The sequence below is a fragment of the Condylura cristata genome, unplaced genomic scaffold (genome assembly GCF_000260355.1).
Source record: "Condylura cristata isolate star-nosed mole 26May11 unplaced genomic scaffold, ConCri1.0 scaffold00001, whole genome shotgun sequence".
In the NCBI taxonomy this organism is placed as follows: Eukaryota; Metazoa; Chordata; class Mammalia; order Eulipotyphla; family Talpidae; genus Condylura; species Condylura cristata.
The window spans coordinates 62,751,217-62,768,690 of record NW_004567102.1 but is presented as its reverse complement, the minus strand read 5'-3'; the positions used below and the strand labels follow the sequence as shown (position 1 = coordinate 62,768,690).

The following is a 17,474-nucleotide window of genomic DNA, read 5'->3' as shown; positions in this document are numbered from 1 at the left end:
TCTCCTTGAATGTACTTACAGTTCTTTGAAAAAATGTCTTCTTCCCCCTTCAAACTGAAATTCATTAATCCTAGCAGCCAGCTATTAGGAGGTATCTTCAAGATAATGCCTAGAAGCACATGGAAGGCCCTTAAGACCATTGCTAGCCTGAAGAAGAACAATTGGCTTCTTTACCTGCCTTGCTCCTTACTGCCTTCAGTATCTGGGTTAGTTTTACAGGTTACAGACTTTCTGTTCCATCTCCCAGCCACATCTCTGGCACTTCCTCACTTGGCTCCTTGTAAGCAAATGTGGCTGATCCCTTATACTTTGAGCATAGTTTCTTCAAAATTATATTTACAGTGTGCTTTTATATCCATCTAAACATTCATCATGACTTCTAGAACATTCTCTGTCTCATACTCTTTCATGGAGAAATCATTCATTTCTCAAACTGTGCTAAATAAGATCAAGTTACATTGTAGGTAATTTAATAATGTAGAATTCTAGAATAATAAAATGATGTAGTCATTTTATAATAACTATCTTTTTAATGGGCTATACGATAATACAATGTTATCATTTCCAATATATATATTTTAAAGATTTATTTATTTGTGCATACAGAACTGGGGTACAGGCCAGAGGCTCAGGGGCGGTGAGAGGCTTCACCAGAGACAGAGTGGGGAACAGAACAGGCAGATCGATGAAGTACACTGCTGAGGGGAGCAGCGGGCGGGTCAGGAGAGGTCTGCCGCGCCATGTGGTCACCTCCGGGGCAGGCGGGAATCAACTCATGCAGAAGCGGCTTTAGATTCTCAGTGCTGTGCTTTAACCTGCTGCGCCACCAGGGAGGGCCCATTTCCAATATATTTTTGACAGTAGGCAGTAAGCACTGCTCATTTCCTAAAGGAAAGTTTGAGTACTGGAAAATTAGAAAGTGATAATTAATTATAAATCACATAATAATATAGTTGTTGTTCTATTCATGAATGAATTTGAGATGCTCTCTAAATCAAGCATTTTTCTTATATTCACAAAATAATTGTACAACATATATTTACTGAAAAAACATGAACAGCAAGGTACTATAGTAGGCTTTATGGAAACATTAAAACATGAAACTAGAAACATTTGTGAGAAATATTTTTAACAACTTTTCCCTCCAATTCTGCCATGCTCTTGTGAAATAAGTTAGAAAGACATTTGTCTTCCTTATATATTTTCCTTGATCCTTCAATCACTATGAAAAATTAAAGCTTTTAAAAAAAGACATTATATATATGTACATATATATATATAAATCATGTTTTGTTCTTCAAACACATGATATCATTTCATTTAAAAATTACTAAAATTTGCATTTTGTATATATTTCAAGTTTTTCAAGAGTATTTAAGAGTTTGAATATTTATTTCATGAAAAAAAATTTTTTTAAATCTTACATATTACTTCGTACCTCTTCTTCATACATTATATGAGCATATTTAAAGCAAATAATCTCTGACAAATGTTTTTTGAAGATTTATTTATTTATGCGTACAGATCTGGGGTACAGACCAGAGGTGCAAGCGTGATGAGAGGAGTCACCAGAGACAAAGTGGGGAGCAGAACAGGCAGATAGACAAAGTACACTGCTCAGGGGAGCAGAGGGCAAGTCAGGAGAGGTCTGCCACACCATGTGGGTCACCTCTGGGGCAAGGATCAAACTCATGCTGAAGTGGCTTTAGCTTCTTAGTGCTGTGCTTTAACCTGCTGTGCCACCAGAGAGGGCTGACAAATAAATATTTTAGGGCATTTCCAACTTGCTTTCTGACCTTACACCCCCAAGAAAGTCAGTTCCTTGGAAGAGGGAATTTTTTTTTAGCATATGTAATAGTTTATTTTTACATTATTTTGTGCATTTTCCCATCTCATTTGCAATCTCCTTGGGCCTCCCATCACCAAATCACCCATGTGCCATCATCATAAGAAAGAGGGAATTTTTATCTGTTTGGTTCACTTCTGTATCCCCAATGCATCCCCAGTGCTAGGGACAGTGAATGCAGGGTACATAGTGATGCTCAATAAATAGTGTTGATGGAAGAAATGATTTTGCAGATTGGAAGAACAGGGTTGGGTTTTGTTGGCATTCTTCTTCTTGTTGTTCAGCCATCACATGTAGATGAATGCAGAAAAGATGTTCTTTCCTGCTGTTAAGATTCTGGCTTTCAGCTCCCATAAAAGAATTATATTTTGCTTTAAATACAAATAAATATGAAAATGTAGTTAAAGGCCTGAAGTCAAAAGAAAGAAAAAAAACCCCTTCCTCAACCTGTTATTTATCTTAATCTTCTTTAGAGTTAGTCTTTGCAGTCCTCATTCCCTTAAGCACCTTCTAAGGATGAACTAGATCAGATTCAAAAAGATAAAAGGAAGTGAAAGCCTCAGATTAAAAAGTGAGCTAACTCCCAAGTCGTGGCACTGGGCCGCAGTGTGTACAAGCAAGAGAAGGGTAAGTTACTCATAATAAGCTAAGATGTATTTGCTATTGGGTCTCACCTTGCCTTTTACTCCTTTGTTTCTTCCCTCACCTGTGTTCTTCTTTCTCCTTTCCTCCCTCATTTCACTCTTTACCTTGATTTGAGGAATTTCTAAGAAGCTTGGAAGCTGAGGGGCAGGTACTTTCTTCCTATTGCATTTATTTCCACTGGCATTATGCACACACATGCTCACACACATGCATGAAATGAGGTACTTTTCTCTGGAGTCTGTTTTTAGGAAAAAAGGATAAATTATATTTTTAAAAAGAGGTATAGCAACTTTTTTTCTCTTAATAATAATTTGCAATCTATATCTTAAGATTTGTATACATTTAGACCCCAAATCAGTCTTTTCTCAGCCATATCTACATCTCCAGAATGGTAAGAAATTTCATAATTTGGAAATATAAATTTATATAATCCCTTAGTAGTTTGCAAATGTTATCTAATTTCAATCCTCACAATAACCCTATACAATTATAATCCAGTCACCAGTCACAGAAAGAAAAATCATAGGGACTTCCTTGTATTTTCACTCATATTTTATTTAAGCACAATACATGTTGAAAATCACATCTGATTTTCATTGAAATTTCTTAGGCAGTTAGATGTGGGTATGAACGAGGGAATGTGTTTTCTTTGAATTCTGTAGCTTTTCTACTCATTTCTTTATGTTCTTTTTCTTTTCTTAACCATATGTTTTTGTATTATATTAATAAAAAATGTGGGATCCCTTGCTGGGGGGATTAGGCTTGAGGGAACTTGTTATATGTTTGGGGAGGGTGGAGAGTAAGCATTCCGCTTCATCTTTCCATTGTGCTATCACATTTCTCAGTCAATTCTGGTGAGGGTAGGAAATGATCATAAAATGTTTCTATTATAATAAGACTGTTTTCTTTATTGCCAATTTGACCATTATTTGTGTAAATGTGGCAAGGCTTATGGTAGTAGATCATGTGAAATTAAATGAAAATTATTAGGCCTTCAAAGCAAAATAATGTCAATGTATAAATGTTATTTCTAAATTACCTAAATATGATACATTAATTTGAATGCACTTAGTGTCAACACACAAGGTAGATAATTAAATGGGGTGTCAAAGTTTTTAGTTCTTTTTGGAGGATGGTGATTTTATTTTATTTAAATTCTTATAATCACTCCAGTAGGTTCTGCTGACTTACTTTCCTAGTTTTCCTCTGTCCTGTCAATTCCTCTTAGAGTCTGCTTGAGAAGGGAATGTAGGTAAAGAAGCATTAACCTAATTCCTTACCAAAATTCCAACTACATCAAACCCCAACAGTTTGACTCCCTGTTATTCTACCAAAGAGAACAGAGACAACTAATTCCTATATTCACTAGCTATTTCTCTAAAGTGATGTTTGACCTCTTGCTTTGCAGATATCATTGGAAGTGAAACCATATGTAATTTCCTAATGACTCAATCAGCCCCTCTTACATGGAGAAGTTAACCTGTATGGCATGAGATTTGTCCCCTATGAGAAAAGGGATAATCAGTGAAAATCAGTCACTCTCTGAAAAACATTTCTCTTTGGAAGTAACCTCTGAACAGTCTCCTTGGTCATGTGATCATTTAGCATGACCTGCTGAAAGCTTCTATAGACAACAAGAATTTCCAGGAAATCCATGGAATTTCCAGTACAGTGAACAACCACCTGTCCATGAAATACCAATATCTAGGTTACAGCAGTGTCCAGCCTCCTTCCCTCTATTCCTTTTCTCTAAAAACTTCATGTCAATGTACTTAGCTCATTGCTCGGTTTTAGAGAACTTAAAAAACAAATAATCTTTCTGAGTCATTTCAACTGGCCCTTTAGTACTTTCAGCTACTCATAAGAGGTCACCACCTGGCCAAATCATAGCCACTTCCTTCTAGCTTTTCTAGATTTACCACCCCTCTTTTTTGTGTGTTTTCCTACTATTCTCATTTCATTACTTTTAGAATGACTTTTTTGCTCCCCTATATTTGACAACAGTTCCCACGGTCATATTCATCACTCATCCCTCCTCTCTTTCCACAAAGTTCACCACTAATTAGAAATGGTAATCTTCAGCCTTGGTTATAGCCGCCTAAGTCTTTAACCATTTAAAGGAGCCTTGGTTGCTGTATCAACAAAGGGACATAAGGCTTAGACTGATCCTCATTCTTATACTTCGTGGAAGTATGAGCTCTAGGCAAGATCTCAATGCTACAGGTCAAAATCTGGCTAGTAAGACATTGGTTCAGCACTGGGTTAGTATGCATTCTCATTTTGTTTTTTTCATACAACCTGGGTTATTTGTGGCAACATGGTGGAAGCTGAAAGGGATTATGCTAAGCAAAATAAACCAGAAGGAGAAATTATAGCATCACTCATATATGGAATACAGAGAAACCAAAAAAAGGGGGCCAGGCAGGGACAACTATTAGAGCCAACCCTGGAAAGCCGAGCACCTTAGATCTGAGATGTGGGGAATGAAGAGAGCAATGGACTATGGTACAAGACTGTGGGTACTTTGGGGGTAGGAAAGTAATGGTGACCACCAATGAGGGAAGAAATCCTATACTGTTAAAATAATAACAAGGATGTATTACAGTGAAACTTAAATTAAAAAAAAATAAATGAAAACATAAATAAATTTCAAAAACTGGGGAAAAAGAACAACAAAACTTGGCATTTATAGTTATTTTCTTATCCTATTATTCCAGATTAACTATTCCTCAGAAGGAAGTGTTTCCAGGCTGGTGGAGAAACAAAACAATGTGCTCAGAAAAAAATTCATGTGAATTTCACTCCTAAATGGGTCACTAAGCAAATTGCCATGTTAGAAGTACAGATATATTGGCCCTCCCTGGTGGTGCAATGAGTTAGGACAGAGCACTGCAAGCAGGCCATAGACACTTAGATCTCCAGCCCCGGAGGTGACCACATGGCATGGCAGACCTCTCCTGGCCCGCCTGCTGCTCCGCTCTGCAGTGTACTTGTTGATCTGCCTGTCCTCCGCTCAGCAGTGTACTTGTTGATCTCCCCACTTTGTCTCTAATGAATCCTTTCACTGCCCATCACCTCTGGCATGTACCCCAGTTCTGTATGCATAAATAAATAAATCTTAAAAAAAAAAAGTACAAATATTGCTGAATAATCCTCAAGTCTGGATTCTCTGATGAAGATTCTCTGAAATCACAGTAATAAAAGACAGAACAGTGATCCATTTACTTCTTAGAGTCACTTGTTTCCCCCACTCCTTCAAAGCAACTCATAAAAAAACAGCACAACATTTCACCATGCCACATGACACCACAAAACCATCTTCATTTAAAGATTCTTTGGCTTAGTTGGTCACCACAGGGTGAATAAGCAGATTTCTATGCTCTTTGCATATTAGGTAAAATTTTGAAGATAAAGAGTTGACCAATATTCTTTGATTTCACTACTTCCCTAAGAAATGCTACACTTTGAGTCACTTGGTGGATGGTGAATGGTCTTCTGGGGTAAGATGACTCTTTTCACATGGGCTTCAAACCAGGAATGTTCATATGATAAAGACGGTGGGCAATAGAATGGGAAAATCACTGTCATAGAAATTGAATGGATTTCAACTCTTCAGAGGCAAAATACACAGTTTTGTCTCTGGTTTAAATTTAAGTTTACTGCCAAAGGTCACATGATGCAACAAGTCATGTGGTCAGTCTTCACGGCGCCTAAGGGACAGAGCTTATTCTCTATGAAGTGATGTCCAGGCAGGATACTCTTTAGAAGTTTGTGGTTTCCACAGCAAGAGGCTGAATTGTGTTGCTGTCTCTAATTCCAGTTTATAAAAGCATGCAAAAAGATTATCCAAATCCTACACAGTTTAGTAACTATATTAAAGACAGATTTGCTTTGAACACCAGTGGCCAAAATGATTGAGAAGATGAGAAGAAGAAGAGGTGGGGTACAATAGAAATTTCTATCTACATATTCTATGTCTTTAAGATTCAACCATTGTTGTGTGATCTTTCTCTATTGCCTGGATTTCATTTTGCTTTTGTACTCACCAGGTAACCTTTGATCACGTATGCAAAGGAAAGGGACAAAAACATGAGTAACTTCAAAATAACAGACTGAAAACCAGATACCCCTGTTAGCATCAAAATCATTTTGGTATCACGATTGTTGAATATTTTAACTAGAGTCCCAAGGAAACGCTAATGATCAAATCAAGTGCACAAAATTTGATTGTTAGGCAACATCTACTATAGTTCTAAATGGAGTTGTCTGAGCATGTCCACCTTCAAGAATTTGCCCTATAAGTACATATTTTCATTAGAAAAATTGCATACTTTGAAGTTTACTCATTAAAGGAGGATCATCTGATACATTGTTATATTTAATATGTCAAATATTATGATGCATCTTTTTAAAGCAACAGCATACAAACGTAAAAATTTTGCTATGGTATATCTTGAAAAGATCTTCAAGATATATTGCTAAGTGAAAAGAAAAAAATATCAAGGGAAAGAGCAGTGTGTATAGTGAAGTTTCAACAAATGTGTTTAAAATAAGAGAGGGAGTAAGGTAGGGAGAAAGGAAAGAGGGAGAGGAAGAGAAAAAAGGAGGGAGGAAGAAAAAAAGGAAAGGGAAGGGAAAATGGGGAAGAAGGAGAGAAAAGGAGTAGAGAATGAAAAGAGAAAGAACATTGACTTTAATATGTATAAAAGATATGTGGAAGCTTCATCTCTGAGGTAGCAACTGGCAGCTAATGCCTACACTTTGAACCTTTCTAACAACTTGAAACTTTTTACAACTTTTGAAATTTTAATATTATCCTAAATATGAAAGTTACCTTATTCTCTGTATCCCAAAGGGGAGCTGGGAACAGAGCAGCATTTCGACCAATGCATGTAAAGCATACTGATAGGAAAGAGATTTCTTTTTCCAATCATCATGGTAATTACACTAAGATTTTTTTTTTTAGAATTATTTATTTATGCATACAGATCTGGGGTATAGGCCAGAGGTGCAGGGGTGGTGAGAGGTTTCACCAGAGACAGAGTGGGGAGCAGAACAGGCAGATCGACGAAGTACACTACTGAGGGGAGCAGTGGGCAGGTCAGGAGAGGTCTGCCGCGCCATGTGGTCACCTCCCGGGGCAGGGATTGAACTCTTGCTGAAGTGGCTTTAGCTTCTTTGTGCGGTGCTTTAACTATGCCACCAGGGAGGGCCCGTACACTAAGATTTTTATTGGAACTTGAATATGCCAACATTTAGAAAGAAGTGCTGAAGTTCCCTCCCTTACAGCACTGGCTGATGGTAAAAGAAGCAGTCAATCAGCAAAGCTAGTAACAAGCTCAAGTAGTAATGGTACTATCATGAAATTTAAAGCAGTTTGCAGACATTCCTAAGAGTTAATTATATGGCCACTCCTTGGTGGCCCAGGGGGTTAAAGCACAGCACTGCAAAGGCAGATACAGCAGCCTCACTGCAAGTTCAATTCCCACCCCCAAGGTGACCCACATGGCCAGCAGACCACTCCTGCCTAGCCCGCTCAGCAGTGTACTTCGTGGATCTGCCTGTTCTGCTCCCCACACTGACTATGGTGAATCTTCCCACCGCCCCTGCACCTCTGGCCTATATCCCAGTCCTGTATGCATAAATAAATAAATCTTTAAAAATAGAATTAGTTATATGAAATTTTTGAAGGATAAGCAGAATGAAAATAGCTGTATCTGTGTGAAAATGAGTATAAGTGAAATCGCTTCTCCTACAGTACTTTTCTCATATGCCTATAGTGACTTACAGCCTGGTGTTTATTTACCTTTTTGCTGTGCTATGTGCCCAGGAATCCTGCAATGTCTTTTCTTGTCACCTGTGAATATCAGTGCCAGTTCAGTTCCTGATGCATGGCAGGGGATTAATAAATGATTATTGTATAACTGTGAGTCCCCCAATAATATTGTTAAGTTTAATATTAATAAAGGAATCTAATGCTTTCTATCATAAAGATGCCAGAGTTGGAATCTACAGTATTTCCCTCCTAAATTCCTTTTATAGGGGCATGCACATTTGTCTTAGGAGTAAAAGTGTCTAAGACTGTAACAAGATTTATTTATATACTTCCTAACAAGTCTATTATTACAGAATATGAATATCTTCCCTGAAAACAGCTTTGACAAGAGCTAGTAATAAAAGCCATAAACTTGAGTTCTTTGCTTTATATATCATATTAAACTTAAAATGGTGGCATTTTTAGTATGTCACTACAAAGTATTTAATATACTTAATGAAGTGATGTACAATAAGGAGAGGATGAGTTACCACAGATAATGCCAATTGTCACTCTCTTTCCACAATATAGTGGCCAAGATCTCAATGTTTCTTTATTCTAAATTTAACTGAAAACCACAGAAAACTCTTTCTGATCAATTTAAATTTATTGTTAAAAGATAGAAGAAATGCAAAAATACAACCTCCCCCCCCAAAGAAAGATCCTTTCTCTGCTGCTTTTGGTTCTTGGGTATAATACCAAACATAAAACAGCATTTGGAGTCTCATTGTAGAAGCACACATTTTTCCTGACTAGCAAACCTTTGCTAGTCTGAAAATTGAGTTCTTCAGATTCAAAGTTGAAATTAGAATGAAACAATATAAAGTCAGAAGGGATTATTTGACTGTGGTTTTTCTCCATCTTCTCTCTCTCTGAAATAATTGTAATCGGTCTTTTCTAATCCTGGAATTTTGGCGTTGTGATTTTTATTTGAGTCAGTTTAAATGAGGTTATGTGAGATTTTCTTCGTGAAGAGAGACATGCTTCTGTGGGAAATCCCTCAAATGGGCCCATGGAGTTTAATGGAGGTCAAGGACTTGGTGACAATGATCACCAAGGTGTGCTCTGCACCTGTGCCTAGACTCCTCTGGTCATGTGACCCTGGATGGATTCCACACCTGCTCTCTCCTTAATTTGACACGCCATAAAATATGAAGGAAAATACCATGTGTCCTTAATTCTAAGACATGACCAATTGTTAGATCCAGCAAAAATTTATATAAAACTAACAAGTACAAGTTAATAAGTTGTCATTGTTGATTAAATGCATCCTAATTTTAGAAATGTTATATTAGGAGATAGGAGGAAAATGCATATTAGATTTTTTTTAATTCAGTAGAGATGTATGTACATCATAAAATTGTGAGAAATAAATAAATGAATTCCTATAATTATCATAATTCAAAATGATGCGCCCAATAAATATGAGCTATTATGATTAATATTATCCCATTGTTGAGTAATGACTTATCTTTGGGATGGAGGCCTGCTGGGTTAAAAGCAATCTGTTACACTGGCATGGGGTCACACTGAATTATAAACCTAGAATGGGGCTGATTCCCTTTATCTTGATTCTAAACTCATGTACTCAGACATGTATCCATATTATGTGGTTATGGGAATAATCACATGGTTTAGTTCTAAAGTAACACTAGTGTCTACTAATGTGTTGTTATTGCTGCAATCCTGTTTCTTTTATCTATCTTGCTTATCATCTCTAAAGTCTGCTATTTGAGGGTCCTCATAGTGACAGATAATCCAATTTTATGTATTGCTGTGAATTTTATTTAGCTCCCAAATTACTCACTGGAATAAACTGAGGCACAAGCATATAAATATAATCCAATAAGCATAAGAGAAAATATTAGTAACCCCAAAATCCATCCCTTCAGTTCTGGGCATAATTAAAATGATACAAATCTCCCATTAATGGAGATAGTTTTCTTGAACAAATCATACTTATTTTTCAAAAAGTCTCTTTCTATATGTATATGTCAATAAGGACAGAGGCAAATTTGTTGTAGTTATTTCATTTTGAACAAGCATGTAATATAATAGATTACCTATCTTTTATTATAAAAATATTAAGAAAAATAACTTGTGAAATCCGAAGTATCCTAGAAATCATAAAATCTAGATTGGAATTCTATCTCTTGATTATCTCATTTTACCGTTCAGAGTTTTGTTCCTTAAGGTCTCTCTCTATCCACCTTTAAGATTCAAAATAGTGGAGAGACTACTATTGTTCCCTATAATTGTTCCTGAGCTGGATATTGTTAAAATTTATTTAATGACTTTATCCAAGTAAGGTCTCTGGCTTCAAATTTTAATTTTGTAAAATTGAAAGCTACTTATCCCAGTTAAGAGAGTTCCTTCCTATTTTGTTCAGTGTTCATGAGATCACATGTGTACCACGCTTTAAAAACGCTTCCTCAAGAAATGCATCCTCCATACTCCACACTTACTTGCCAAAATCACTCTTTGATTTTATTGCAAATTGAAATATTCCCCAGTGGTCTCAAAGTTCTTTCAGTGGTATATTTGCAAGGCTTGCTTCTTGCCTAGGTATTGCTGTCACCCTGGGGCTATAGGTCATGCTTGGCTTTTTCTCCTCCCTGCCACTCAGTAGATTTGTGGGTCAATGATGTTCTCTTTAGTCCAGTGCCATTTGCTTGTGGGGAACCTCAAGGACAACCTGCCCCATCAGAGTCCCATAAGAGGGCCCTTCTTCTACATCGGCAACTGGGCGTCCAGAGCTGCTGGACGTGTCATTCTGCTGATCCACTTGCAGATGTCACAGGCACCCGCTCTGCCTGACAGAGACCTTTCTGCAAGTGCACAGGGAGGACTGCCCTGTAAAGTTTTTATCATCTGCAGATTACTGCAGAGTGGCTACGAGCTGTGGTGTGATCCTGTCACACAGAGAGATTACTCCTGTTTTTAGGGCACCAGGGAAGGAGAGCACCTGTAAGTTTAATACAAAGTGGAGTATCCAAAAAAAAAAAAATCCTTGTTATTCTAGGAAAAAGGACTCAAATAAATCTAATTGGTGGTCTATGAAGTAAATACTTTGAAAGGAACGCATCAATTGATACCTTTGAGATTTAAGGCACAAATGAAAACCAGACATAAAAAAAATTTAATCTATTATTATTTCCCTTGATAGTTTAGCAAACATCTAGAAAATTTCATACAACTACTTTCTGAGTTTCCTGTGACATTTTCCCATGATATAAAAAGTAGCTATTTGATATCTTCAATATCACTATTGACAGACAATTGTTTTAATAAAAACACAGATAAAACAATTTTATATGATATGAACTATTTGAATATTTTAAAACCTTGGAACAGAGAGGCACTGAACACGTGGTAAGAATTGCATAGTAAAGCTATCACTCAACAATTTGCTTTGGGACTCCGGTTATATCCTGGCTATTTTTAAAATCATTTTTTTGTGATCATCTGAACCTCCATAGAGGTTGAAACTAGGAAAATGTCTACATTTGGTATGAAGTTATCCTCTTTGCTCCTGTAGCAACTTAGATATTTCTTAAATTCACCATTTTTGAAAAATCTTATATCATATTTGATCATATTGACTTTTACACTCATTTTTGTTTAAGTTACTAGCTACTTTTTTTGTTTAATATTTGAAATGTCAAACCTTCACACATAGCAAAAAACCAAACAATATTCCACGTTAGGTGATTTTTCTTACATAATTTCTTCTGTCATTTCTCCATTCTGTAAGTTATATGACTTCCCTTATTTATTAACTGTCTCCTCTTTGTTCTTAATATTTCTGATTCCAACATTTATTTTGTTCTAAGAATATTTATTGTCTTTCTAAACCATTATATTTTCATATCACTTGTACCTTCATCTCTTGCATCAGACATTTCTGTAACCCAGCATATTTTACTTCCCCAAATTCTCCTCTGTGATTTATTCTTGTTTTTATAATCATTAAGCATTCATTTTTTGAAAGGCAGAGCAAATCAATAACCAACATCTTTTTCCCTTTTGTAAATCTTAACCAGTGACTTTCAACTCGACAGAATTTCTTTCTAGATTTCTATTTTAGGATTTCTCAGCATGTATTTGCATTGATCTCTTTCAGATCTAAACTTATGTCTAAATTTCCTTTAAAATAGCTGCAGGGATTATGTTCAATTTTTATAATACAATTGCCATTTGTCACTATGTTGTTTTACTAGCATGCCCTTTTAAAGATCACTTTTTCTTTAAGAAGAGTCAACTTTGCCATTATAATTTTGGGTGGGTCATAACTCGAGGAGAAAGATTGAAGCTCTTTTCACCATCTTTTCCCTCTCCTTATTCAATTGGTATCAACAATAATTACAAAGCACAGTAAAAGGAGTCCTGAACTACTTGCTTCTCTGAGAGGACATATCATTAGTATCATTTAAAATCTAGTTACCCTACTGAAGGTCATAAATCTTCATATGGTGATATATGCTTACTTTAAAAACTACAGATAAATTATGTGAAACTACATGCATATAGCTATATGTGAAATAATTTAAATAGAAAAAGTTTTAAATTCCATCTGAACAAGACTTGTCATGTGGTTGGCAGGCAAAATATTTCTCCCATGAAGTTTTTTTGAAAATTATGAATATATGTAGACCATATGTCTTTTCTTTATCACTTGAGATTTTATGTCTTACATCTTTAAAAGTGTCTCCACGTTCACACATAGATTTTGGATGACAATAAAGGAAAGTTACTCTATGTAAGTGAAGCTTTTTTGCCCAGGTACTAAAAGATAATAAATAATTGTGAAAATAATTCACTTTTGAAAGGGCTTTACGGTGTACTGCCTTTTGTTATACTGTCTCAACGGGTTTCATAATTTTGTGAAGGAGTCTCAGTGTGGTTACGGCCTTCTCAATGTTTTAGGTCATATAAGAATTTCAAGTACGGCATGACTTACCTCTATCACACAGGAGGCAACAGTCAGGACATGAACATGGTCTCCTGCCAATAAAGCCAGACACTCTCTCCACTCCAGATACTCTCTCCAGTCCACATAGGATGCTGTTCTTTTAGTTCACAGTCAAATTTCGGTTCTAGGTTTCCAAATGTAAGATTTTTCTTTGCCACTAGTCAATATATGCTTTGGAAGAATATTTAACTTGTCTGTGGTTGACTTTCTTCCCTCATAAAATTAGGAGGTGCTTCTTCTGTTGTCTCTGTGCCGTTGGCACTCAGGGTCTCAATGCAACACTGCCAGAGGTCTGTCTCAGTTAACCGCCATTAACCTCACATTTCTTTATCATTGTTTCTGTCACATATTACAGACGCCATTTTATTTTTTCCTGATTTCAGTTTTTTATTTGGAAAATATGTGAAGAGTTAAGTCCATAAGTATTGATATTTATTGAGCATTGGTTATGTCAGCTAATGTGCTAGGTACAAAAGCTGTGGGTCTGAACAAGTAGCCATTTTTCTTTGAGTCAAGCTCTGTCTTCCTTACCACTTTTCCCAGATGCTGGGTACAAGGGGCTTGCTAGCTGTCACTATCCTTCCCTTACTCTGTTTCCACAGGAATTATCATTGTTTCCATTATCTTTTTTCCTTTCACAGACTTTCCTCCCCATTTTCAGAGAATATCTTCCATGTTCCATTTGTCATCCACAATTTCTAATTCTCCCACCTGGTTGTGCAAAACTTACTTTTTTTCCTCAAGCAATGCATGTATGTACTCAGTCCTGAGCGATGGAGAACAGCTCCCAAACATAAGCAGGGAGGGCAGAAGAGGTTGCAGCCATGCTGGCCAATGTCTACGTTCTGGCTGCTTTGCAGTATGGAGTGGTGTCAGGTTAAGCCTGAGAATTCCGGATGGCAAGTGCAAACAACAGAAGCAGAATTCTGCAAACTTGAGTCCAAGTCAAGTCAATCAAGCTGACAGTAGAGCAGAGGTGTGCCCAGTATCCCCAGGCAATCCCATCTCTTTTCTAGTGAAAATAAAAGTGTCAAAGAGGTAGATCTGTGACCCTAAGTTTGGTCTCTCCTGATCATGAGCTTGTAAGTGGAAAGTCCTTGTTCAAGAAACAGCTGTGTGCAAGGTGCTGGTTCCATTGTACTTTCAGAAATGTGCAAAGTCCATCTTCTACCCCTTCTTAGTCTTCCCTGTCTTTTCTCCCCCTTCCTTTGGATTCTTCCTTCTTGTATCCATAGCCCTTGTTTCTGGGGAAATTTAATGTGGTTGTCCTTTGACCTTTTTTATTATCTGCTTTTTCATATGGAATCTACCATTCCTAACCAGATGGGAATATTGTACTTCCATATATATTTTGATGGCTATTAACCTCATACCAACCTCATCTTACTTCCTGTACATCCACAGAAAATTGATAGAAAATTTCTCTCTCCACTATAAATTTGTTTGGCAGAATATTTTCTGGTATCTCTTAACACATGTCTCCTTCAAAGTTATGTTTTCCTGATTAAAATAATCAAGAGTCTCATTCACCTGATTTACCACATTACTGCATTTCTTTACCCCCTTCTGGCACCCATTTGATTTCTGAATATTCTGGACACTGTATTTTTACCTGTGACCTACTTAAAATATTGGTACTGTAAAATCAAGCTAGAAGTACTCTTTCTTTTCCAGACATTTCTTCCAAAATCATCTATTACCCTTCTCTTAAAACTTACCTCATCCGTATGTGCTCACATCTTTTTCCTGCCATGGAAATGTTTCTCAGAATTGTGGGAGGTGCCGGTCCAACAATGTTCCTACGGTTCCTATGGTTATCTGTATAAAAGTGTTGTCTGCCTCTTTTTCTACCCTCCCTTGTACTTTATAGAGTAGTGGAATTTCTTTTCCCCCTTGTAACACTAAATATTTCCTTATTTCTCTTTATTCATCTCTTTATCTCCCTGGGATTTTAGAGAAACCAACTCATTCAACAGCAGCACTTACTGAGTATACTTTTCATGCAAGGGGCAGTTCTCAGTGTTGAGAATTAATGAGGTAAGACAGTCTTGTCTTCCAGAAAATTATGATCTAGTTATAGAATCAGGCCATGAAGAAGTCACATGATGTACTGAATTGGAAGTCCAGGCCTAAGAACCATTCCAATTCTGACCCTGAGTTAATTTTGAGGTCTTGATGAAGGTTTGTTCCTTCTTTATAATGTTGTCAGTACCTCAGTAACAAAAGATTTGTGAGGTGAGCCTGGGTTCAAATGAACCGAAGTACTATACCTGGTGGGTGTCGGCAAAACAAAAATAGAAACAAGTTTAGAAGGTGAGTGCTTAAAACCACAAATGAAATGTTCCTGATAAATTTAGTTGTGTAATGATAGCTAAAGGACCAGCCATATTTTATGATTAGGAACTACTGAATCTACCAAATAATCTTATTGGAATACATATGCGTGTGTGTATTACATGTATGCATATAGTCACATTTGCAAGTATTTTTTTTCTTTATAATTCATCTTTCCAAACACTAGCCTTCCCCTAGGTGATGGAAATCATTGATATTTTGCTACCTTACTTTCTGTTTATGTTCTAGAAGCCATCGGAGGATTGATGAAAAGGGGAAATTGAGTGACAGAACAATCAAAGGGGGTGCCTGAGGTTAAAGAGCAGGTTAAGGCAGGAGCCAGCAACAAAGCAGGGAATAGCCCTCAGCAGGATTCCTCAGTGATCCTCTGGCATCTGTGGCTTCTCCCATCGTGGCTGCAGGGCTTATCTCCTGCCTCCATTCTCTGCTGATTGTCTGTAGGCAGCTGGAGGAAGGTAGGAGACCCCCAGACCCAGAGGTGAAGCCAGTGACTCGCGTCTGTGCATTCTTGCCCGTGGGGCACAATCAGCCCTGGATGTTTCTCTTTCTTGCATGGATCCTCCCTGACTGGTTTGTCCCGGTCAAAAACTTTCCAAGGCCCTGTTGCTGGCTCTTTGCCCAAGAGCAGTGGGAGGTGCACAAGTCTCCTGGTGGGCAGACTGGACAGACGTGCGCCTCCGTCACAGTCCTATCCTTCACCGGGTGACAGCTGCATTGTTCTCCAGGAGAAGCCGCAGCTGGACGCGGTGTCCCCGCCCACCCGCCGCCGTCCGCGTTGGCTCAGCCTGGGGCTCCAAGCGGGTCGTTGGCACTCGCTGAACTTTCCGCGACACCTGCTAGAAGAGTGACTGTGTGTTGCGTGAATGAAGTAGGCTTTCCTTTCAGGGAGACTTTTATATTTATTGCCTAGAGGAAGAAGTCTCGGGGTTGTCCCGTGGGACCGGAAGGCAGGGGGAATGTCGGCGGGAGACAGAAGCAAGTGCAGCCGCAGATAAAGCAGAAGCCTGTAAACACTTCACCTCTTCCTCCTACCTGCCCTGAAAAGACAAAGAGGCTGGATTGTGTTTGGAAGTTTCAAATTACCTCGTTTGTCATGCTGCAGGGGAACAATTGACCCCACAGAAGTGGCATCTGCGGTTTCCTCCAGGCAGGAGCTTTCCAGAGTGACTCATTCTCATTTTTCCTGGGTGGGAAAGAAAGGATCCAGAGTGAATAAATTTGATTAACCTTTCAAAAATTAGATGCTTGATTTGTATTAGGCAAATGCATTTCCAAATGCCAGCCGAAATTTCCTTTTCCAGTCACTTACAAGAAGACTTGTCCAAAACTGAACTTGCTATTTTCTCCTCTCCACTTACTATGTTAAAAGTACAACCAGAATCATCCAGAGATCTCAGTCCTCCTGATTTTGCCCTCTGTCTGCCAGGCACATGCCCCGGCTGTGATTTGCCCTCCCTTCTTCTTTTGCTCTCACACTGGTCTTTTCCTTGGTATTTTCAGGACACCGCCCTGCTCAGGCTGTGATCTCACTTCCCCTCCTGGACAGTAGCCATGGCGGCTGACTAGCACTCTCCAGACCTCCTGCCCTCCCTACTCCAGGAGGGGGGGGGGAGAGAAATGGGAGGAGGAAGAGGGAAGGGGAAGCGGAGGGCGGGTGGCTGCCATGTTGTCCCATGCTGACCTTCTCAATGGTCTTAGTTGACTGCCTATTCTTGCTAGCAAACTGTGTGACTTCTTGGTTGAACATTTAAGACTTTATCTATATTAACTAACATGTTTTGTCTCCTCTCTATTCAGATTACTTGATTCAGTCAAAATAATTCATCAAAAGCAACCTGAAA

General features: G+C 38.0%; 1 long non-coding RNA gene across 1 annotated transcript; it reads right to left on the bottom strand.

Annotated features, from left to right (window-relative positions):
* Positions 1 to 808: 808 nt before the first annotated feature.
* Positions 809 to 17,077, bottom strand: LOC105853241. Its single transcript, XR_001145096.1, has 3 exons — positions 16,943 to 17,077; positions 16,717 to 16,816; positions 809 to 904 (listed from the first exon to the last, which is right to left on the bottom strand). It is a non-coding gene; the product is annotated as an uncharacterized LOC105853241 (long non-coding RNA).
* Between the last annotated feature and the right edge of the window lie 397 nt (positions 17,078 to 17,474).